Source organism: Schistocerca serialis, chromosome 6 (genome assembly GCF_023864345.2).
Source record: "Schistocerca serialis cubense isolate TAMUIC-IGC-003099 chromosome 6, iqSchSeri2.2, whole genome shotgun sequence".
NCBI lineage: Eukaryota > Metazoa > Arthropoda > Insecta > Orthoptera > Acrididae > Schistocerca > Schistocerca serialis.
In genome coordinates this window covers 592,694,067-592,718,295 of record NC_064643.1, presented here as the reverse complement: position 1 = coordinate 592,718,295, position 24,229 = coordinate 592,694,067, and the positions used below count along the sequence as shown (strand labels likewise).

At 42.2% G+C, this 24,229-nt stretch overlaps 1 pseudogene; it reads left to right on the top strand.

Annotated features, from left to right (window-relative positions):
- Positions 1-19,221: 19,221 nt before the first annotated feature.
- On the top strand, positions 19,222-19,747 carry LOC126484997 (ADP-ribosylation factor-related protein 1-like; annotated as a pseudogene).
- The last annotated feature ends 4,482 nt before the right edge of the window (positions 19,748-24,229 follow it).

Genomic DNA, 24,229 nt, shown 5'->3' with positions numbered 1-24,229 from the left:
CTGGAGTGGAAAAATTAATACTACAATATATGACACAACGTTTACAGATGACGAGGGTCAGCTGACGTGCACAATAAAAGTAATACCGCCAAATACTCCAATGTTTTATATTTTTTTCCTGGACATTCATATTAATGCTAATTTTGATTGAAGTATTACCCATAAAGTGATTGTATTATAAGTTAATATAAGAAAAGGAATAAGACACCAGATCATTTGAAGTTATTCTTGTAGTTATTTATTTCTTTTGGGCATTCGTGCAAACGCCAGTTCTGATTAAAGCATTTGCCCATAAATCGACTTTAATACATGGAAAAAATAACACCTTTGAGAAAAGTAGCTGTATGTGATATCTTCGTATGAAGATCTTTGTAACAAGCAACAATTGTACAACGCATACTGGATGCTGGCAAAGTTTCGTTACCATGGTGTACATACATACACATTCTGTGAATCTGAGTGAAGTGTTAGCAAATGTCCATCACGACGGAAGCAGACAGATGACCGATACTGTCGAAGTAAGTATAACATTAAAGTTTGGATCCAGATTGTCATACAAACAGTACTCTTAGCGATGCATTAGAGCTTACCCCATCTTTTACGCTGTGAAATAACTATGAAACCTCCTATTGTGTACCATCTGATGATGAGGGAGGAAAGGTTCGGAATCCGTTCAAGGCAAAAATATCTATTTTTAAAAAAGTGTCTGGTTGCAGTTTTCTACATTTATACAGGATAATCACATTTGAATCTGAAAATATACTCGGTTTACGGTAGCCGTTCTTTCTGTAGCATTGTCTGTTGCATACAGTGAAGGAAGATCTCTTAATTATTTGAACGATAACGTGCTGCAGTGTAGTACACGCTCCTCCAGTCACAACAAACCGCAGCGCCTGTTTAGCGAGGCGAGGAGGCGCCGAGTTATTTTCTGTACACGTACAGGCCTCGCGGCGACCACACCTAGCTGCTTTTCTCTGCCTTTGAGGAGAGCTGGCGCGGCAAAGAGGACCGCCGGAAGAAGCAAGCAAGCAGGCGGGCTGGCAAGCGGATAGGGCGCCGCCCGCAGGGGAAAAGGAACGAAATCTCACTTCGTAACTCAGCTGATTGCTTCTCAAGTTTCATCTGCAGCGGCGACGCGGGCAGGGGTGTCGAGGAGGGAGGCGGCTCGTGGAGGGGGGAAGAAGAAGCGCAGCGGGAAAGGAAAGGAGCAGGCGAGAAGCCCCGTAGCTAACGAGATCGTCTCATATAACTTCACCCCGGCTGCCATATAACGAAAGGAGGTATGTTTTGGAGGGTTGGGGGCGGGGGAGGAAGAAAGGAGAGGTGGGGAGGGTGAGGGATCGGAGTCATAGGGGAGAGCCAGGGGTTGGGGAGGCGACAGCACGGCCAGCGCCCGTCGCCGACTTTCGGCAGAAAAAATAAGTAGTGCGGCTGTGGCGGCGGCGGCGGTAAGGGCGGAGGCATCCAAAGCCGCCCCCAGAAAAAGAGAGCTCCTGGCCTCTCGAGCGCGCGGGGGCGGACAGACGTCTTGCTCCTCCGCGACTGAAAGGCGACAGAGTGCGCGGCTAGGGGTGGGGGCAGACCCGCCCCCACCCACCCCCAATGCTACTGCCTGCGGCACCCAGCCCAGCACGCGGCTTAGGCCCGACCGCCGACAATCGCGTTGCAAGGCGAAGCGGGGCAGATTGCGCCCGCTGCCCGTCCGCAGCCCCCGGAAAGTATATTTGCTGCGCGAGGCGCATTATTATTTGGAGGGGATTTCACAGGAAACGTAATTTCCTGAAGAATTAATAATCTCCGGGACGACTTCGACGTCCGAAAAAAGTCGGTAGAACCAGGGCGCGATGACAACCAACAGTCTTCGCAATACGGCCGTTTATTATGCAGCGCGTGTTAGCTGCAGCTAGTCCTTGTGTACTTCTTTCACGCCATAAATTCCTGTTTTTCATGAAGAATAAATCCGCTACAGTTTTACTTGACAAATCCGTCATTTTCATAAAATCATAAACACGATCAGGGTTTCACGATGTAAATCCCATCTTCTGGCGCATATGCACATATAATAAATGCAAATATTAGTCCGTTCCTTGAAAACATGGCTCCACGACACACTGACAATACACACAAGCTGTGGCCTGAAGATGTGATTTACATCCCGAAACCCAGGTCGTGTGCACCATTATATCCATATAACAGATCCGTCACGTAAACTGGCGAGGATTTATTCATCCGTACCAGATAGGGTTGATAGAAGTGGTAGAGAAGATCCAACGGAGAGCAGCGCACTTCGTTACAGGATCATTTAGTAATCGCGAAAGCGTTACGGAGATGATAGATAAACTCCAGTGGAAGACTCTGCAGCAGAGACGGTCAGCAGCTCGGTACGGGCTTTTGTTGAAGTTTCGAGAACATACCTTCACCGAGGAGTCAAGCAGTATATTGATCCCTCCTAAGTATATCTCGCGAAGAGAGCATGAGGATAAAATCAGAGACATTAGAGCCCACACAGAGGCATACCGACATTCCTTCTTTCCACGAACAATACGAGACTGGAATAGAAGGGATAACCGATAGAGGTACTCAAGGTACCCTCCGCCACACACCGTCAGGCGGCTTGTGGAGTATGGTTGTAGATGTAGATGTAGAACATGAAAAATGTTAGCAACAGTTGCAGATATCCCACAATGAGTATAAAGGTTACTATGCTTATGAGTCAGTGTCATCTAATGCAAAAATGGAATGAAATCAAACATATGTGCTGAGTGAGTCATAATTAAGAGGTGTATTTGGAAAGCAAAGTCCGATTTGGTTCGAAATGGAAATCACTGTCAAAATCCGATGGAACTTTGCGCAGATGTGTTAGGCAGTGTCTTTATTGTGCCTGTAGATCACTTTGCGTCGTGCTTTTCAGTTCAGAGTGCAAAGTGAGCATTCCTAAAACAACAATGTCTCCCTCGAAGTATGTGAATCAGGTGAGAGATTTCACCTGAAGCTACTGAAGCTATGCAATCCACCTAACACTAAAAAATTGCTGGGCACTCTCACTTCTGGTACTGAGCTACGCTGCTTAAATTCTTAGGGAAGTTGATCTTTGTTACTTGGTTGCTATACTGGATACGATCTGACTTGGCAGTAGTTAACGCTATTGCTTGTGTGCTCTAGTGAAGGAAAAGCGGTGAGCTTTACCTGCATTCAAAGGAAGGGTGTGCTGATTTAAATGACTGCAGTAAAAGTGTACTGCGGCTGAGGGAGAAGGGAGCGTTTTTTTCTGCGGACCTACGTGAAAACGTTGCAGACTGCCAGCATCCGCGGTCACATTGCGCACACACGTTGGATGGCGCCGGTCGGTCGGCAGCCGCATCCAGTTACGCTGACTAGCGCCGAAGAATCGCCGCTGCTATGGGCAGAGCACTGATGACCAGCAATAAAGAAGAGGATAGGCCCTTGTCAGGCAGGAAGCTGACGAGAGGACTGTGTGTTTTTGCGAATATCTTTGGGACAGGTCAGTGGCGCCCAGACGTCCAAACTCTGCTACAAAACATATTTGTGAAGGCACGAGGCTTTTAGCGATTTTATGGCCGTTCTTTGTAAAGTCGGAAATGAATGCAACAGGGGAGATAACGATATTTTTATGGATGGCTGTGGTTCCATCCAGGTCATGCTATTAGCAAAAGACACGGCGTAAACGCGTGGGAAAGAGGCCACGAATCTGAATCTCTTTCCCTTTTCCCCGAATTAATTTTTAAAGTCGCTCATTGGTCAAATCTGTGTTTGAAGAGCAAGGGGAGGTCTCCCAGCTTCGGGTGCCGCGTTCGATCTTGTGATTGGCTTGGGCAAAGTGGGAGTAGTCCAAGATGTAAATGTGCTAGGCTACCGAGCTGGCGAGGAAAGCTGAGAGAAAGAGAAGATGACACACTTGTACTGGCGCCTCGCTAGTAAATAACTGCAGGTCTTTACCTAAACGGCAAGGCCTGTGTCCTTTGCTAGTGCGCCACTTAGAGGTTGTGACAGTCATCATCTGAACCGTCAGAGTTACTGCTTCAAGCAGCACGCACACAACGAGTGATGTGTGGGTGTACTTATTTGTCTTGGGTCGGCCGTCTAAACATTTGACATATTCCGTCACGCATAGTCGTGACATGGAGTCAAATTGGTTTGGCAGACCAGCAAACGGGTCCACGTCCACACTGGAATCGAACGGTGTTTCGGAGGCTCGTAGGGAAGTACCTGCATTCCGAATTAGCCGAACGCGACACCACGTACTTGCATTTTCTGGGCGTACGCCATTAATTACAAATTGCTTCCGTCCATGACTCCAGTCGCGAAGTGCATCGTGGTGTGCTGCCCTCACCTGCAGAATGGTAAAGCATTCTCTGCTATGGCGTAGGACTCCAATACATGCCTCTCAGCACCCTGTTCTTTGGAAACATATTTTTCTTTATGGAGTACAGATGCTTGATAGTAGCGTAGTTTTTGGGCCATACCATAGATTCACATGTATGAAGTCAGGTAAAGTTAGTGTCGTGTATTGATCCCCAGCTGATCACTTTGTTCACGATCGACCGCTTATCACTGAAAGCATTTGTCCAATAAAAACATATTTGTGTACCGTTTGTTTAGCCTTCTTTTGTCTTGTGATGTTAAGAATGAATAAATCTATTGTTATTTAGACAACAACTCCTCCCAGTGCTCTGATAAACATTACCTTTACTATTTTTATTAAAGTATTCATAAGAGTCGAAAGTGAGAATATTGCAACATAGATGTCACGCGTTTCTTTCCTTAACAACTTGCAGCTGCATTCTGCAGTGGCAATGAAGACGCGCCAGCAGCGTATTCGATGGGAAGTGTTTGATCACCCACAATACACCCTTGATTGGCTCCCTCCGATGTTTATCTCTGCTCACATGAACCGCTGGCTACGAAGACAACAGTTTGGCACAAACAGCGAAAGGCAGACCAGCGTAGAGAGTTGGCGGGAAGCACAGGCGGCTGCTTTCTGTGACGAGGGTACTGGAAAGTTTGTACAACGCCACAACAAATGTCTAAGTCGAAGCGGCGATTATTTAGAGAGGTAGCCGGAAGGTTTGGCTAACTGTTGCGAATAAAATTTTTTTCATTTCCACTGTGGTTTCCATTTCGCGACCGATCGGACCTTACATTCCGGACAGCGCTCTTGGTAATGAAAACTACGATAAGAGATGCTAGTAAATTCCAGTAAAAAAGGTCCACAAACGTGTCGTTTACCGAAATAACTGCGAGCGTATCTGCTAATGAGCCGCCGCTGCTTTCTCTCCGAAATACTGTTCCAGTTGTTTCAAATGAGGAGGTGACACACAAGGACGAATGTATCCACTAAATTCAGTTTTTCACAATCAACGTAAACCTTATCTTAGGTATACATATGAATGAAAATAACATATTTCAATGCAGATGTCTTTAATATTGTGGCAAGAAGCAGTTCATAACTGTAAATCAATTCTACAATGAACATATTCCTTCAAAAATTTTATTTAAATATGGACTTGTTCTCATTTTCGTGAACGATTTGGACATGCTCGGCTTTAAACAATTTTCAAAAGCAATTATCATGGTATTTGAAAATAACTTACCTACATCTGGGATGGAAAGAAGGTCAACATTGTCATAACGTCTTCTGTTTTCGTTTTCTTTTTTGTTATTATTGGACTGCAGATCCAGATTTCGACTGACAGTGCAGCTATCGTCAGTGCGTTATAAGTAATCATCTAGACTGACCGTAATTATAAGGGTACACATTCCACTCTAGCTTAGGCATGTACAAGGGTAAGTTAGATATGAATGTATGTCCTTATAATTACGTTCAATGTACATGACTGCTTATAACGCACTGACGATAGCTGCACTCTCAGTTGAAATCCAGATCTACAATGAAGTAAAAAAGACAAAAGACATTGAGACCGATGTTGACCTTCTTCCTACCGTAGATTACATCACGGGTGTGAGGCACAATCATTCCCATGGAGTCGGACTTGAACTTATATCTTATTCTGTAATGCTTGCCACTCTATAATTCTACATCATATCACGTATTTGTAGCAATTTAGCAAGTGATATCACGAAAAAAAATTATAAATTGACAATTGTAATTGATATTCAATGTTTTACTGAAATATCTGATTTCATAGTTGCTTCACAATCATGTTTCAAATCACCATCCCAGAACACAGTGATGTAACAGTTTCATTACATTCCTTTAGAATGGTTCACTGAGGTAACTGGTACACTTTAACACACAAACTACAAGCATCATCTAAACAAGCACAGTCACAAGCAACATTCTCTACAACATGCAAAAATCGTCAGTGGCGGATGTATACCAACTTAAGATTTCTCGATTTTGCCCATCCTCTCCGAAAATTGTTTACAGCAAGCCACCAATATCTTTCTTCCTCACATCTGACACTAGTTGGCTGAGAAATGGTTAAGAACACAGTTTCTTAATGTTCCATTCGCGTTTCTATAGACACTTCCGCTTTCTTACATCTTGCTGGGATCTCTGAGCATAGTTGTCTCCATGTCAATATGTGTGCTTCCTGTAGCTTCGTAATTCTATATGAAAATACGTTTCATTTCACTTATGTGCTTTATATTTCGTAGACCTTTAGATAGGGACTACACGTCCGTCATTCTTCAATCTTCACCAAGGTTTCGTACTACTTCACCCGCTGACAGGTAGACCTCATTATATTATTGTTTTGATACAGTTTTTGGCCTGTTTCATATAAGTTTCTCTACACGAGCAGGCAAGTAACTGTGTCCTCATAATAATAATTGTTAATATTAGTACTATGAAACTGTATTGTCACATGATACAGCCACATAGTGATAATAAAAGATGATCTGCGCGAGAAGATCTGGCCGTGATTGGAATGTAAATTGCGTGATTGCAATAAGCGTCTCTCATTTGTCTTAATTTACTAATTTTTCTTTGCCCGAAATGTGTATGTGGATACATTTGAGGAATTTTCTCAGGCTTTTATCATAGCACTTGTTCGATTTCATTTAAATTGCGTGACGTTTTTATATTCTACTCGCCTCATATGTACCATAACTCATTTTTTTAAAATTGTGGTCATCTTCGCTTCTGTATGTTACCTTCTCATATGTATCCGAAATATAAACTTTTCTGTTAAGAAGCCGAACAGAGACAGGATCTCAAAACAAACATGAGACACTGTGCGCCTATCTCAGCAAAGTATCTGCAATGCAAGATGTTTAGGCAAGAAATCCGTCATGCAAATGGTTTAGACAAGATATCTGTATTGGACTTGGAAGAGCTGTTGAATGGAATGACCAGTGTCTTGAAAGGAGGATATAAGATGAACGCCAACAAAAGCAAAACCAGGATAATGGAATGTAGTCGAATTAAGTCGGGTAATGCTGAGGGAATTAGGCTAGGAAATGACACACTTAAAGTAGTAATTGAGTTTTGCCATTTGGGGAGCAAAATAACTGATGATGGTCGAAGTAGAAACGATATGAAATGTAGACTGGCAATGACATGGAAAGTGTTTCTGAAGAAGAGAAATTTGTTAACATCGAGTATAGATTTAATTATCAGGAAGTCGTTTCTGAAAGTATTTTAATGGGGTGTAGCTATGTATGGAAGTGAAACATGGATAATAAATAGTTTGGACAAGAAGAGAATAGAAGCTTTTGAAATGCGGTGCTACAGAAGAATGCTGGAGATTAGATGAGTAGACCACATAACTAATGAGGAGGTTCTGAACAGAATGGGGAGAGGGAAAATTTGTGGCACCAATTTAGTATCGGAGAGCAGCGCGTGATGGGTAATAATCGTAGAGGGAGACTAGGGGATGAATACACTAAGCAGATTCAGAAGGATGTAGGTTGCAGTAGGTACTGGGAGATGAAGATGCTTGCACAGGATAGAGTAGCATGGAGAGCTGCATCAAACCGGTCTCTGGACTAATGACCACAACAACAACATCTGTATTGTGCGAAAAGTGGCAGTTGACCCTAAATAATGAAAGGTGCGAGATCATCCAAATCAGAACTAAAAATTATTTCGGTTACGTGATAAATTATAGAAACTAAAGACCGTAAATCCGCTATATCCGAGCTACAATTACGAACAACTTGCACCGGAACAATAACATAGACAATGTTGTGGGAAAGCAAAGCAGAGACCGTGATTTATTGGCAGGACACTTACAAGATGCAACAGGTCTATTAAAGGGACTGCCTACATTAGGCGTGTCCGCCCTCTTCTGGAGTTCTGCTGCGTGGTATGGGATACGTGCCAGATAAGATTGACGAAAGACATCCAAAAGTTTCAGGTTTTGAATAATCGCCCAACAAGGAGAGAGTGCTACGGATATGAAAGGCAAATTGGAGTGATAATCATCAAAACGAAGGCGTTTTTCGTTACGACGTGACGTTTTCACCAACTTTGTCCCCCGTATGCGAAAATATTTTGTTGACGCCAACTTACACAGCGAGAAATGATCGTTGTAATAAAATAAGAGACATCAGAGCCTGCAAGGAAAGATTTAAGTGTTCGCTTTTCCCGCGCGCTGTCCAAGAATGAGAAATAGTGTGAAAGTGTTTCGATGAAACCTCTGCCAGTCACTTAACAGTGAATTGCAGAGCAGTCATGTAGAAGTAAATACGTGTAGACGTAGATGTCAGTCTTCGTAAAATGACCACTCGATTGACCAAGACATATTGTCTAATATCCTTAATGACCTCGGGATTGATTGAAAACTGTTGGTCATCGTTAGACCCACCTTTACAGATACATAATCGAAAGTGGACCTCACAGAATGTTCGTCACATTCCTTTGAGGTCAAAACAAGAGTGTGACAAAGTTATGGCTTGTATCTGCTAGCTTTCCAATTGTATTCCCGAATAATTCCCACGATCTTGATGAAAAAACTGACAAACAACGGCTGCATCCTCCAGTTTTATAGAATCGTGGTGGACTACCAAGCGTCAGCCAAAACATCGGCGTCGTACCAAACGACATAGAATCTTCTAATATTCAAGTCGACCTGCTAAAGGGAACCCCCCATGCAAACTGGTATACATCTACAGCTACATATTCCTCAAGTCATCATATGGTGCGCGGCGGAGGCTATCTTTAAACACTACTAATTAATTTCACTCCTGTTTCACTCGCAAATACAGCGAGGGAGAAACGACTGTCTATATGCTTCGTAACGTCTCGCAATTTTTCTTACACTATCTTCGTGGTCCTTACGCTAAATATACGTTGCCCACAGTAGAATCATTCTGCAGTCAGCTTCAAGTACCGAATCTCAAAATTTTGTCAATAGTGTTTCGCAAAACGAACGTCATGTTCCCTACAGAGATTCCGTCTTGAGTTCACAAGGAATCTCCATAACATTCGAGTGTTGATCGAACCTTCCGGCGACGAATCTAGCAGCATGTCACTGAATTGCTTCGATGTCTTCCTTTAATCCGTCCTGGTGGGACCCCAAACACTCCAGCGGTACTTAGGTATTGGTTGCTCTAGTGTTTAATACACGGTCCCCTTTATGAATTAACGACACTTTGCTAAAAGTCTTCCAGTAAATCGGAGTCGACCATTCGCCTTCCCTACGCCGTCCTTACGTGCTCATTTCATTTCGTACCTCTTTGATACATTACTCCTAGATAGCTAATCTGAGGAAATGTGTTAACCAGTACACTACTAACGCTGCATTCGAGCATTAAGGGATTCTTGTTCTCTATTCAATCGCGTTAATTTACATTTTTCTCTAAATTTAGCACTCGAAAATATGTAACTTCGGATATTATACGGAGTCAGCAGAGAATTACGATAGGAAGGCCTTCATGAAAAAAATTTTGGGCAGAGAAGTACATCGAGAACGGATACACTAGTGTGAGAAAGCCTACCACATAGGCATTTCGTAGTAAATCAGGATACACTGAAATACTACAGTTCTTAAACCAATGTATTCTACCGAGTGCAGATCCATTTGTAAGAAGAAAAAGTACAAAATCATATAAGGGACACTAGTATCGGATTACAAGAGTGATATTTAAGAAAAATCTAATGAAACACTTTACAATGCGGTAGAAAACGTGACATACGATTCGCAAAAATTGGATACGACTTACGGTCGCCCCAAAAGAATGAAAGTAAACAGAATGAACAGTAATATATTAGCCGTTTTCAACAAAAAAGCTGTAAACCGAATGTCCTAGATTGCAAACTCCAAATAAGACCTTTAATGCAATTAGAAAGCATGGCCGAAGACGCTTTTGGGTGAGTTCTCTTCCATAAGATGCACTGGCATAAGTCATAAATCGAAACTCAACTAAAAAGTAGAGGCAGTACTAGCTGGAAAGAGGAGAAACCCATTGAAAAAGAAGGAATATTGGGTGCAGGAGAGAGTATAGCTTACTGGCAGATGCAGCAAATCTTAAACCAGTCTAAGAATAAATAAAGGAAGACAAACAAAATGTGAACAATTACAAAGCAGTGTTAATTCCACCAGTGGCACAGAAAATAGTATCAAAAATTCTTCTGGCCGGTTTCTAAAAATTTGAAACAAACATGTAGGATAACTTTAGAGTAGTTTCTGAAAGGGAAGATCCCACACAGAACAGAAAGTAAAATAAGTAATCCATCACAGAATGTTAACTAGTAAATCTATAACAGTGTCATTTATTAATGTTGAGTCCTCATCGCCAAATGTGGTGTTCTGCTGATTCGTCACGTGTTGGGTGCCTAAAGCATGCAACATTCTCGGAATTCTGTACAACAATTGAAGCAAATTATATTAGTAGTTTTATTTCAATAAAGGTAGTTGACAGTATTTCACTTAAATGTACAAAGTTGTCGCAAGCGATGGGCGACATGCAACATAAATCTGAGTCCTTGCTATACACAATGTTAAAAAAAAGCAGTGGATATGGATCACTACAATCGGATATCGTAGCACTCTCTGCTAGGCAGTGCTAATAATCTGTGAATGCTGTCCACTAATGTCCCGCTGAAGCCGGCAGGAGTGGCGCTTATATTCACTTCTTACAGAGGTCGCTCCTGGAGCGGCGTGGTCCCTGCCAGCGGGCTATTGGCTGACGTCGCCTCACCGCCTTCTCTGGTCTTGCGTTCTTACTCTTTGTTCCGACGCTTACGGCTACGCCAGAACATCATTACTTTCAAGAAAGCAGTTGATTTGGTAGATATAGCAACTACATATAAAATCACTAAAGACTCTTACGTTAATGCTAAATCGGGAAACATGATGCGTGAAACTCTATCAAATACGATATCTGAAGTTAAATTTATGAGAGTTGTACCTCAGCTATTTGAAATAAAAATTGTAGTTAGACAAGGGAATGGTTTATCACCTTTACTGTTTATGTACGTTCTAAAGAAGTGTAAGGACCCGACATTTGGAGCTAAAAAGGTCACACAATTGAAAAATAATTCTGGCAGGCAAAACAAATCGAATTAAGATAAATTACCTGGTTGTTGCAGACTTTTTGCAATATTTTCAGAAAACATGACACAAACAGTTATTCATACAAGTCTTCTGGAAGAAACAGTAGACAGGACGGGTCTCAAAATTTCAGCAGAAGGACCAAAATTCATGACAAATATAAAAATTGCACCAAAGTTCACAGAAACCCGAATAGTTTACATAGAGCGAGTAAGTAAATCAGAATACCTTCGAGAAATTATACAACTGATTGGGCTAGAAAAATTTGCAAAAGATTGAAGAGTTAAAAGAATGGAATGAGCCTATGGTTTGCCAAAAAAATGTTTACAACAAGTAGAGAATATCAAGGAAAACAAATATAAAACACTATACTACAATGGTACGACCAGAATATTTACTGTATGTGGATGTGAACGCCTAGCGATGATCTATAAGCTGGACAGAATGGAGGTACTTTAAGACTGATTGCTTGAAAAAGAATGGGTGTAATACAAACTACAGACGGTTGGAAAATGAGGAACAAAGAGGATATCTACAAGAATATAGAGGAAATATCGGAAGTAATGAGTAAGCGAAGATTTATCGTTTTTGGACACGTTTACTGAATGAACGAGAACAGGTTAACCAAGCAAATAATCGTGTTTCGGGAAGAAGAAATCGACAATAGCATGGATTACAGAAATAAGAAAAAATTAAGAAAGAAGCAACATCAAAGAATCGGAATTACAAAAAGAAACATTTTTAATAATAAAAAAATAAATTTTGAAGGCTTTCAAACCAGAATAAATAAGAAGTCGGGATCAACATGAACAGGAGAAAGGAAAAGACAACATGGGAAAAATGAGAGAGTACTGAAAAATGGGATACAGTGACAACAACAAAGAAAAAAAGCACCTGAATTTGTGTCGTTATCCTAGATGGTCGTTAAGAAAATTACAAAATTAAAAAAGTGTTAAAAATGTATGATTTAGATTAGTTTAAGCGACACAAGTGTACATAAAGACGGCCTAGGAAATAGGGGAAGCAGAGACACTGACCGTACAAACAATAAGGAAGTTGGTAAAATGGATTGCGTGATTTTATTAGAGAACGAAAAAAAGGGGAGAAATGAAGTGGTGATAAGCTTCAGCGTTTGGATGTAAGGAAAGCCCATTTTGGAATTCTAAAGACGATGCTGCTTTTATGTTAGAACAAAATTACTCAATAATTTATTAAATTTAGGATGATGACACACCATACGCAAATACTAGGTAACTTGGTTCCACTGCAGATAGTAGTAACGTTCTATGAACAGGCATAGCCAGTATAGCAAAATGATGGAGTTTTGTGTAGAAGTTATGATGAGACAACACGTTATTTATGTGCAAGTTGATATACTGAGACCTTGCACACTGGAAAACTGAGGGCTAAAATCGTTGAGTGAGAGAAAAATTATTTCATTCCTGTTCTAGTACATATTACAAAAGACTCTTCACATAGTTTTTATGTATGTTGTTCAAGCTGTATCGCCTTTATGCAAACATTGATTACATGCTATTAAGCTTTTTGAACTTTTTTGTTGCTCCTCGGAAATGATACGGACTCCTCTATTAGCAAACGAGTTACGTTGTTATAGTCGTGTCAAAAGATAGAGTGTTAGACTTCATGCGTCTGCAACAAAGATCGATGTGAAGCCAAAGTTTCAGCGTTGCATGCGCAGGGGCTGAATGTCATTTGTTTAATGGATCGTGCGAGCCACAAAAAGTTGTTGCTAGTCGTCTTTGCAGATAATGCGGAAACGGGTTATCGTGAATCACGCAATACCTTGCAACACAAAAACCTGCCACTATTCCCATGATGCGAATCCTTTCAGAGCGAACGCTTTAATTCCAATCCTCTTTGGTAATAAGCCAGCGTCCCTAATCTACATTTCAGTACGATGGATTACACATAACAGTCTTTTAAGTCACTATTCGATTAACTGCAGACAAGTTCAACCAGTAATTATTCCAGACAGTAATATACAAGATCGAATCAATGTTGTAAGTACGCCAGTCTCAAAAACATTAAATTAGCGTAATGACATATGTACTGCAACATAATTGTACAAACTGAGCACGACTGAGGTAATTCGCGACCTAAGCTCGTTTATCACCGTAATAGGCGTTGTTCCAATAATTGACTGACAGAATACTCGTAATATATGTAAGTGAATGATGCAAATCATTCTTCTAGTTACAGCCTCCTTTAACGATATGTGTATTATTTAATTCAGTGTCCGAAGTATTGAAAAATAAATTTACCTTCAGAATTCGTTAAGCTGAGGTAAAGGACATTGTAGCTCGATTTACTAAAGTAAACAATTGACACGCAAAATACTGTTAAAATTAAGACTTAAAAAACAAGTAACACGTCCTGAAAATACCAAGTGAATACGTTAAAAGCCGTTCTTTGTATTACAATTACACCTGTCAACACTGATTCCAGTTGCTTGTTAACTGGTAGTTAATTGTTTCGGTTTCCTTTATTTATAATGTTTCATGTATCAAAAGCTCTTCTACACAACAGCATTTTTTTCGGGGTACGGGTCATCACTGCCATACACTCATGATTGATTCGTCTGAAGACACCTACATAATAAAGCGTACCAAGCTCTTTCGATTTGAGGGCGACGGTGTTACGTCTTGATTCGGACTGCGTGAGGCATGATAATTATTAACGAACAACGGTGATTCTTTACTGCTCAACAACTGGCCAAAAGGCGGTCATAAGTAAGGCTGATTGGAACGGAGTACAACGTTCGTGCATTCGGTTCATAGGCATCCCAGAGTACTCGACATGATTCAGTTCAGATGCCTTGGGAGGCGAGAAACCAAACTCGTCCTTGATGATGTTTACAAACCAGTACAAATTGGCAACGACTGTCGTCCAGTTTCTCACCGATAATACAGCTTGTTTCTAGGGAGCAGTAGGCAAATGAATGAAACAGGGGAGTTCCATTTGAACATGCCCCTCATTTACTTGAACTTGTTTGCGATCTCGGTGCTTCTACTTGTGGGGATTTCGAAATACGGGATGTTCGGATATTATCGGACACGTAAGATTTTCCCCATTACAGTATTTTCTGTAGGATACACTTTAACATTCTTCAAATTACATAATACTACGGTACATTATTTAATTAAATTATAAATATCTTTGTCATAAGAATATACATTCGTTGACTTTTTAAATATTTTTTTCGTCTGTTTCGTTTTAATCTTTTAAATTTTTGCAGGGTTGCATGCTACATGATACCGAAACGTGTAAAAATGTCATTTTTGTTCCAAAAATGATTTAGTTGAATCGTAAATGGTTGTGAAATTGAACGTCTCCAGCAGCTAAACTAGTATGTCAAAGAATCTGTCGACTTGATCCTCGACTTGCTTGCTGCAAAGCCTTGGATCCAGCTGACCTCAACTTTAAATCTTCGTGTGTTTTTATAATATAATAGCAAAAATTTTTAACAGCTTTCATTTTTTTTATGGAATCGCTGCTTTATTTGCATTTGCACTGCACATTTTCGCTCTAGAATTAGGAAAACATCTTTACTCACGACGTAAGCCATCCATCTAAATTTTTAACATGGTCGTACAATACTGAATGTTCTCGGAAAAACATAATTATTTCCTAGCACAGCTTACATGGCCACCTCTTTGTTTTCCCGTAAAGCTTCCAGTCCAAAAGATGAGTTACTTTTTGGAACTGAATATTTCTCACTCGCTTCCCGAATTATCACTGAAAGACGTCTGTCCTTTTCTAAGGCTTCCGTCACGGTCTTTTCTTCATGACTTCTCCATCTATTCTCGTTACAGGAAAAAAAATACAAATTTAAGTTTTTTCGCTATCTTTTTATTCCGGTAAAACCTGAAATTTCTTTGGCTGGCTCTGAGCACTATGGGACTTAACTTCTGAGGTCATCAGTCCCCTAGAACTTAGAACTACTTAAGCCTAACTAACCTAAGGACATCACACACATCCATGCCCGAGGCAGGATTCGAACCTGCGGCCGTAGCGGCCGCGCGGTTCCAGACTGTAGCGCCTAGAACCTCTCGGCCCCCTTCGTCCGGCTGAAATTTCTTTGCTCGATAAAATACGACGTACCGCTGCAGAAGTTTGATATTCCATCAGTTATTACTAGGATTAAAAATTGTCGCGGCTGGTAACATAGCGAATAATTATCGTTATATCTAAAGATATAATAAAAATCCTATATTTCTCACTCACAAACAAAACATACTACCGCAAAGTGCACCAAAAAACTCAGTAGGAACAGCTATGTATGTATGTATGCATTAAACCGGTGACCTAGAAACGACGGAGAGGCTTCGTCCCGCCATAGCCCTCAGTGGTTCACAAACCCACTACAGGCCACAGCAGTCAACACACCCACCACCGCCCCACACCAAACCCCGTGCGGTTCTAGGCGCTTCAGTCTGGAACCGAACGACCGCTATGGTCGCAGGTTCGAATCCTGCCTCGGGCATGGATGTGTGTGCTGTCCTTAGGTTAGTTATATTTAAGTAGTTCTAAGTTCTAGGGGACTGATGACCTCAGATGTTAAGTCCCATAGTGCTCAGAGCCATTTGAACCATTTTAATCCACACCGAACACAGGGTTATCGTGAGCTTCGGCCCCCAGTGGAATCCCCCGGGAATGCCTCATACCAGACGAGTGTAACCCCAAATGTTTGCGTAGTACGGTAATATCAAGTACACGTACGCGGAAACGCTGTTTGCACAGCAATCGACTACACAGTGTAACTGAGATGGAATAAGGGGAACCAGCCCGCATTCGCCGAGGCGCTGAAGTGGCGCGACATATGCTGTGACTAGTGCTGGAGTTTAGAAATGTCTCCTGTTTGATGCAATCTGCTATCCCCTAGTACCCAACTTATCCCTACTCGAGCGATGCAGTCTTGATGTGCTAAAGTACACGGTTAACGATCAGCAAAACTAACCTTTTTCTTATCTTCGGCTGTCCAGTGCCAGTATTAATGCAGCCTTGCTAATTTAGGTGTCCTGTGACGTAAAGTGGTAAGTACAACACGTATGGAGTTATGTCTTCCGTCAGTCATTCCGATGATACGCAGGGATCTGACAAAAGATGGAAACGTCGCGAGAAATACATGCTTCAACATGAATGCAGATGCTGGCAATGCCTGCAGGTTGCGTTGTTGTATTTCACCACATTCGGCACCTTTGTGACGTGGTCAATACGTTGCAAGTGTCAAATGTGTCAGGGCAGTGTTCTGTGTAGTTGTGAGTGTATTATGTCGGAGCTACGTGAATTCGAACGTGGGTAAATTATTGGTGGTCGCATGGTAGGTGCTTCGGTAATAAAAGTAGCCGAAAGTGCTTGGTGTTTCAAGAGGCACCGTACCAAAGATTTATACCACATACAAGGAAAGCGGAAAATAAAATCATACCAGGGCCTAAAGTGTGTTCAAATGGTTCAAGTGGCTCTGAGCACTATGGGACTTAACATCTGAGGTCATCAGTCCCCTAGAACTTAGAACTACTTAAACCTAACTAACCCAAGGACATCACACACATCCATGCCCGAAGAAGGACTCGAACCTGTGACCGTAGCGGTCGCGCTTTTCCAGACTGAAGCGCCCAGAACCGCTCGGCCACATCGGCCGGCCGAAAGTGTGTGGTGAGTCATCGTGGCATATGGTCTTTGAAGAGGTTTGTGACAAAAAGTAAGGGACCAACAGCAGAATATCACACTTGTGAATCAGGCAGCAGCAAACTAAACGAAACCAGCTCCATGAGTAGGAAACTGAAGAGCGAGTTCGAATTCCAAAGCCACTCCGCACCGATTCAGATCCCGATAACAGGGAAACGCGATGCCGAGGCCAAAACACCTGTACTGTGGAACAAACAGTAGAAAGTCATTTGGTCTGATGAGTCGTACTTCACACTGGCACCAACTTCTGGTAAAGTTTACGTACCGACATGGGGGGGATCCGGTGATGATTAGGGCAGCCGTATAGAGGTATTCCATGGGCACGATGTTTGCCATGCAAGGCCACAATACAACCAAGAAATGTGTGACCCTTTTGACTGGTCAGGTCCATCCCATACTACAATGTTTGTTCCCCAATGTAATGCTACGTTCCAAGACGACAGGGCATCTCTTCATACAGCTCGCATCATCCAGGACTGGCTTTGTGAGTACTAAAATAAAGTGTTGCATCTCCGCTGCCCACAACAGTCACAGAGGTCAATGTTATTCAGCCTTTCTTGTCTACCTTGGAGAGAAGGCTGCATGATCTATATGCATCTCCATCATTGTTCATTGCACTCGTCAATATTTTGCAATAAGAATGGTGTCAGAGCCCTTGAACACCATACAGGAACTGCATTTATCCATTCTGGCATTCCTGTAAGCTGTTTTGAATGACAAGGGATTACCTATACCGTCGACATGGCAAAGTTTTGTGGTTGTGTTGTTTCCACATTTTTCCAACGCCGTTTATTTCTGTGGTACGACTCCACAGCTACCGCGCTGCGGCCGGCAACGCCTGTATAAGACAACAAGTGACTGGTGCAGTTGTAAGATCCGTTACCGATGTTACAATGACAGGTTATCAAGATTTAAGTGAGTTTGAACGTCGTGTTATAGTTGGCGCACGACCGGTGGCACACAGCATCTCTGAGGTGTTGATGAAGTGGGGATTTTCCTGTACGACCATTTCACGAGTGTACCATGAATATAAGGAATCCGGTAAAACATAAAATCTCCGACTTTGCTGCTGCCGGAAGACGGTCCTGCAAGAACGGGACAAACGACGATTGAAGAGAATCGTTCATCGTGACAGAATTGCAACCCTTCCGCAAACTGCTGCAGATTTCAATGCCGGGTCATCAACAAGTATCAGCGAGCGAATCATTTGACGAAATGTCGTCGAGATGGGCCTTCCGAGCCGAAGGCCCTCTCGTGTATCCTTAATGACTGCACGGCACAAATCATTACGCCTCACCTGGGCCCGTCATCATCGACATTGGACTGTTGATGACAGGAAACATGTTGCCTGATAGGACGAGTCTCGTTTCAAATTGTATCGAGCGGATAGACGTGTACGGGTATGGAGAAAACCTCATGAATCCGTCGACCCTGCATATCAGCAGATGACTGTTCGAGTTAGTAGAGACTCTGTAATGGGGTGGGGTGTATGCAGCTGGAGTGATATGGGACCCCTGATACGTCTAGATACGACTTTGACAAATAACACGTACGTAAGCATCCCGTCTGATCACCTGTATTCATTCATATACATTGTGCAATCCGACGAACTTGAGCAATTCCAGCAGGACAATGTGACACCCGACACGTCCAGAATTGCTACAGGGTGGTTTCCGGAACACTCTTCTGAGGTCAAACAATTCCGCTGGTCACCAAACTCCCCAGACATTAACATTATTGATCATATTAGAGATGCCCTGCAACGTGCTGTTCGTAAGAGATCTCCACCCCCTCGTATTCTTACGGATTTATGGACAGGTCTGCAGAATTCATGGTGTCAATTGCCTCCAGCACTGCTTCAGACATTATTCGAGTCCATGCCACGTCGTGTTGCGACACTTCTGCGTGTTCGCGGACGCCGTACATAGTAATAGTCATGTGTATCAGGTTCTTTGGCTCTTCAGTGTAGATCGTGCCACGATGAGGCTAATGTCAGTGAAGGCTCTGGTATCAACTGTTCGTTAGAGTTATTATGTATACAGATTTTTACAAACTTTACAAATACCTAGTGCAAGAAGATGAATAGTGTGTTCTTATTATGGCACTTGATAATGCGGGCAAATCCACGTCCCTCACGGCTGCCAAGAAAAAGTTCACGATGAAATGTAAGGGAATATGTCGCAAGTAAACAGCAACCACAGTCGGTTTAAACATTGGGACAATACATATTGCTGGAATCAGACTTATTTTTGTAATCTGAACGGTCAAGAATAGTTCTATTCTCTGTGAGACAAGTATTATAGAGAATCCTATGTTGTAATGTGCATAGTAGCTTCGCTAAGCAGCGGATTCCTATGTCAAACGAGGCTTTCGATAGGATGATGTCAAGTCAAATCCTGACTGGGGCACCTCTTGTTCAGGCAAATAAACAAGATAACCCTAACTGGATGGGTGTTGGCCTAGTTAATCCAGTCTTCAACAAAAGTGCACGTCTAGTTAGTCACAGACATTATATGCAGACGTCAGTCTCTGTATTAACTGGGGGTGACATAAAGTAGACTGCATAAAAGAGCACAGTGATATACGTCCACCAAGAAATCAACAAGATACACAACTATCCAAGCGCTCAAACGTATGGTAATACGTACATTCCTATGGATTCCACGATACGCATGGGGACAAAAGATTTTGGAGGCGGTTCGCACATTATGTGTCAGAAATGAACTCCGTATACTCGCTTTAAAATAGCCAGCGAGTCCAGTGACGTCATCTTCGAAGTCGCTGTCTGCGTGTGCCCGCAGACCCGACACATCAGCCTCTGCCACAGCCCCCTCGTCACCAGAGTCTGTTGCCGGCTACAAGTGGGCTCGGATCGCTCAGAAAGGAGAGGGAGCAAGTACAACAGCGGACTCGAGATATTACTGCTACATACGCAACGGTTTTGATGGAAATTTCCGCCATTAAAGGGCAAATTAATATTCATTTACTTCACACAATCAAGATTTTGTACCCACTGTCAAGTGCAAGCTGAAATGTCACAAAATGTCCGTTCTACTTAAATAACAGAAGCATGTTACATACAAGCACAACGACTAATCGGTTGGCAGTGAATATTGTTTTGTTCATACAACAATTGATATAGATAAAACGTTTTCGAAGACTGCTGCAAATTTATTTTAATATTTAATAGCTTTTCCCGAGAGCGTCTAACAATTACGTAGATGTATACACACTTTCGAGGCGTTATCGAGTTGTAACGTTAATACCAGAAAATATGACATGAGGATGAAGTTCAATCTCTAAATAGTGATTAATTGATTAAAATGTAGAAATGAATGACACGCTACACAACTCCCAGTTCTCATCAACTTTACTGATTAATTAATAATTTTAAGAATAATAATTGCAATAGAAATTTGTTGACGCTGCAAAAAAGGCGCAATAATAGTGAGTACTCTCAGGATCGTATGTTTCAGCTAATTTACGCACAGTGACGCACACTCCAATCAGTTCGGCTTATTGTTTTTCGTATACACCAAAAATCTGTAACATGTAATATTGGATTGTTAGATGAGAGTTCATTGAGCCTTGACGTTATTTAGCTCGCTCTGCTCAAATTTCTTGCTTCTCCAAAATATTACAAGTACCGGTAACGCAGATAGATACATCAGATGAAATAAAAAACCATGAAGTGAAGTCGAATTCGTACTATAAGAATTAATATGTTATATATTATTAGTGAACGAAACAGATATTCATGTGCTCTTTCTGTCATGAACGGGAAAAGACAGACAGTACGAGATAGATGAAACATCCGATAGATTTTTTACAAACATAAGAAAATTAATGTTCTTTATCTTTCCTCGTTGCCTCACTAGGTTGACTGATGTGGGCATACCACGTGTTATTCTTTGCCGTAAACTACATAGGTGAATGAATGAATAAACACAGACAGAAAAAGTAAAACATATACCCATATAGGGAAGCCAGTTTAAGTTCCAATACAAAACGCAAGTTGCCACGACCAAATTAACAAAGAAACAGCGCGAATTATTGTCGCATCGATACAACAGTGACGTTGCTCTGTGCCCAGTTTTCACTCCACGCAGCAGATGTGTTTTCTCGTGGTGCAGATGGAATAGGCAACAATACCACTGTTCCGTTTCCACTGGACTAAATTTGTGTATTCTTCTTCTGAATCGTTCATTATAGCGTGAACTTATTCTAGGTATCACTCCTTGTCTGATGGAACATGTCTGCAATAGTGAACTTTGCTTCAATTATTTTTGTCCCACAAAACAAAGCTTCGTTAAGGGCCATCTGATCCCGACAATTGGTCATTTTGTTTTGTCAGTGCTACACTATGCGATCAAAAGTATCCGGACACCCACAAAAACATACGTTTTTCATGTTAGGTGCATTTTGCTGCAACCTAGTGCCAGGTACTCCATATCATTAGTCATTAGACGTCGTGAGAGACCAGAATGAGGCACTCCGTGGAACTCACGGACTTCGAACGTGCTCAGTTGATTGGGTGTCACTTGTGTCATGCCCGCATCTCGTGGTCGTGCGGTAGCGTTCTCGCTTCCCACGCCCGGGTTCCCGGGTTCGATTCCCGGCGGGGTCAGGGATTTTCTCTGCCTCGTGATGGCTGGGTGTTGTGTTCTGTCCTTAGGTTAGTTAGGTTTAAGTAGTTCTAAGTTCTAGGGGACTGATGACCATAGATGTTAAGTCCCATAGTGCTCAGAGCCATTTGTACCATTTGAACTTGTGTCATACGTCTGTACACGAATTTCCACACTCCTTAACATCCCTAGGTCCACTGTTTCCGATGCGATAGTAAAGTGGAAACGTGAAGGGCACGGACAGCACAAAAGCGTACAGGCCGACCTTGTCTGTTGACTTACAGGGACCGCCGACAGTTGAAGAGGATCGTAACGTGTAATAGGGAGACATTTATCCACACTATCACACAGGAACTCCAGACTGCATCATGATTCATTGCAAATACTATGGCAGTTAGGCGGGAGGTGAAAAAAACTTGGATTACATGATCGAGCGGCTTCTCATAAGCCACACATCACGCCGGTAAATGCCAAACGACGCCTCGCTTGGTGTAAGGAACGTAAACATTGCACGATTGAACAGTGTGAAAACGTTGTGTGGACTGACGAATCACAGTACACAATATATTGATCCGATGGCCTAGTATGGGTATGGCGAATGCCCGGTGAACGTCATCTGCCAGCATGAGTAGTGCCAAAAGTAAACTTCGGAGGCAGTGGTGTTATGGTGTGGTCGTGATTTTCATGGATGGGGCTTGCACCCTTTGTTGTTTTGTGTGGCACTATCACAGCACAGACCTAAATTGATGTTTTAAGCACCTTCTTGCTTCCCACAGTTGAAGAACAATTCGGGGATGGTTGTTGCATCTTTCAACACGATTGAGCATGTGTTCATAATGCACAGCCTGTGGCGGAGTGGTATCACGACGATAACATTCCTGTAATGGATTAGCCTACACAGAGTCCCGCTTTGAATCCTATAGAACACGTTTGGGATCTTTTGGAACGCCGACTTCGTGCCAGACCTCACCGACCGACATCGCTACCTCTCCTCAGTGCAGCACTCCGTGAAGAATGGGCTTCCATTCCCCAAGAACCCTTCCAGCGCCTGATTGAACATATGCCTGCGAGAGTGGAAGCTGTCATCAAGGCTAAGGGTGGGCAACACCATATTGAATTCCAGCTTTACGATGGAGGGCACCACGGACTTGTAAGTCATTTTCAGCCAGGTGTCTGTATACTTCTGATCACATAGTGTACTTTATAATAGCAAGTCATTTGCGCTTCTTCCGTACTAGCAGTAAGTCATCACTATCCTTACACTCCTGCATGCTTCAGTAAGAGTGAAGGAGTCGACGATTAGGAAGCGACCATAGCGCCAGAGTTATCAGACTCGATTTATTAGCGGAATTACAACGGGGACGAGGGAAACTCTTGAGCACTAACGAAACAGCGGGGACTTGACTTACGATGTATGCAACCCGCAACATTAGAATAGTACTCGCTCTGTTACCGGTATATACATCATATTCCATCTCTCGTTCAAGGTAGACATCATTTGGTAAAGATTAACACAAGTTAATCATGCAGTGTATTGCATCGTTGATAAACAAGGTATTAAAAATTTTGTTCCTAACCACCTGTTCTTTACCGGAGGTGGCGAGAATATACTTTTTAAATGCCAAACTTGGGAAATTATACCATAATCTGACACATATGTGTCAACTGAGAATCTATTTCTTGTAATTGTAAGGGAGAATCCAAACCTTTACATACAGGATGTATGTGTGAAAAATATTTGTTCAGAGACACTGAAAATGTAAGGTTCGATTGGGTGAACAGCTTATTGCAAGAAAAAAGTTCACTACCGAAGATTCCACGATGAGAATGAATGTAGTAAAACTAGTGTTATGAGATAGTGTACTCCACATGCAGTAAAAGGAGGATAGATGGGATAAACGATTACGAAAAATATGTAAGTTTTTGTCTCCGAGCTAAAAGTAGAATTTCACAAAAATTATACAATGTCGAGAGTTCTGTAACACAAATTTTAGAGGCAGCTAATTTCTTGTTTGTGAAGGATACCTTACGTTAAACTAAAGCTGTTTTCAACTCTGTAAAAAAGTAGTTAGCATGGCTGAATGCCATACGGAGTCCTGGGTTCGATTCCCGGTACTGCCACGGATTTTTACTTATTGGAAGGATTGGAACTGGGTACATTCAATCTTGTGGTGCCAGTTAAGGAACTACTTAATGAGAAATAGCCTCTAATGTCTGCAAAAGCGACCTCGGCCAGAATAACGGTATGCTGACACTCAAGGCCCTCCTTACCGCATACGAATGACGTCACTGGCTGAGGATGATTTAGCTGTCAGTCGCTCGAACTGGCTGGCCTGTCGGAGGCCAGAACGTCGGAGCTATATATGACTGTACGCCTCCTGCTATAGTCTAGTGTAAGACGTCCGTTCGTTTGAG